The sequence below is a fragment of the Dipodomys spectabilis genome, unplaced genomic scaffold, assembly GCF_019054845.1.
Source record: "Dipodomys spectabilis isolate Male_0828 unplaced genomic scaffold, ASM1905484v1 ptg000136l, whole genome shotgun sequence".
Classification (NCBI taxonomy): Eukaryota; Metazoa; Chordata; class Mammalia; order Rodentia; family Heteromyidae; genus Dipodomys; species Dipodomys spectabilis.
In genome coordinates, this window is record NW_024870813.1 from 6,872,268 (window position 1) to 6,874,112 (window position 1,845).

Here is a 1,845-nt window from a genome sequence, read left to right on the forward strand (position 1 = left end):
AGCCAGCCGGGGCAGGAAAACCTGTGAGACTCTTGTCTCCAATTAACCACCAAAAGTCCAGAAGTAGAGCTGTGGTTCAGGTGGTAGAGCATTGGCTTTGAGCATAAAAAGCTCAGAGACTGTGTGCAGATGTTGAGATCAAGCCCTAAGACGGACACAAAAACAAATACAAAGCCAATGGGGGCTCATTAGACCCCAGACCAGGATGGGCCTCACTTTGAACTAAGAAGTGATTCCTTCTTTTTGTGCTGTGTTCTGATGTAAGTGACATAAGTCAGGCAACCACTTGGTCCCTATCCTGACCCCAAAGAGCACATTTCCCATTCCCAGTGTATACTGCAGACATCTCAATCCTTCTCTTTTGTTGTGCTGGTACTGGAGCTTGAACTCGAGGGCCCGGCACTGTCCCTTAGCTTTTTCACTCAAGTCTATTGCTCTAATCACTTGAGCCACAGCCCCACTTATGGCTGGCTAGTTGAAGATAGAATATCTCAGATTTGACTGCCCAGGCTGGCTTCAAATCAAGATCCTCAGATCTCAGCCTCCTGAGTAGCTAGGATGACAGGTGTGAGCCACCAGTGTTCTGTTCTTGAGAGGACTTAGTTCCCCCCACACACACTGTGTGTGAGCTGCCTTGGTTCACGTGGCCCCTTCTGTCTGGTCTCTAAGCCCTTTCCCAGCCCTGAGCTCCCCTGATCAGCACCATTTCTGTGAGAGGAGGAACCCAGCCTGTTTGGGGCAGTGCATGGCCAAGGGCAGAGCGCTAGTGCTGGTGCTGGTGCTGGCTTGTCTAACTTCAATATCTGGTTCTACTCAAGGAGCTGGGGGTTTGGAGGAGGCAGTAGTGGGGGACTGTGGAACCCAGGGGCAAGAGCAATGGTTTCAACCCATGGGAATCAGCCTGGACATAACTGAGACTGAGGACCAAGGGCAAAGCTATGAAGAAGTGATTGGGATGGGGAGATGGCCAGCCCAAACTGGGAGAGGTCAGAGCAGCTTTGAGGAACAGCTAAGATATTGTGGATATACTGAAAAACCCAACCACAGAGGGCCCCCAAGGCCAGGCCGAGGGCCACCATTGTGGGATTGCACCAGGGAGTCATGGATGATGCTATGCCACCTCCCCCCCCGCTTCCTTCCTTCCTGCAATTCCTCCACCATCTTTCAAAAGTCAGAGAACATTACTACCTGGTATATGAACCAGAGAAAAGTTCTGCCTTTTCCACAGGCTTGGCTATGAGGTCATTCCTCTGTGGGCCGTCCACAGTGATATCAAGAGTAGGGACAGTCCCTAAGCTGAGTCATGGCTGACACACACCCAGCCCTGGAGGACACCAGGTGTAGGTGAGATGACACAGGTGTTGGTGATCCTCTGGCTCCCCTGATAAGGCCCAGAAAGGGCAGCATTTTCCCCCATGAGGCCAGAGTGGGTTGTGAGCAAGGGAGCTGATGCTTATTGTCAAGGAGGATTCTGTGACTGCAACTTTGGGCTTCGCAGAGCCAAGGAATGGCCAGGCTGGGTGGACTTAGAGTCATGTGTGCAGGCAGAACATGCAAACACAGGTACCTGTGAGCGCGGGCAGGTGACACAGCGCGTGTATGAGCTGGTGCACACCCAGGGGCATCCGTGTGATGTAGGCCCCAGTTACAGGGGCCACCGCTGCTGGGCCAGCCACCGGCTATAGGTGGGGTTCAGGTCTTCTTGTTTGCTAATATAAGCTGGATGCTTATATTAGTTGCATGAACACTGGGATTCTCATTGTGAAATCAAACACCAAATGAGCCATTCACAGTGTATCCACCAGCAAGAGGAGGCCTCCAGTTCACCATTTGTTCTTTCTATGG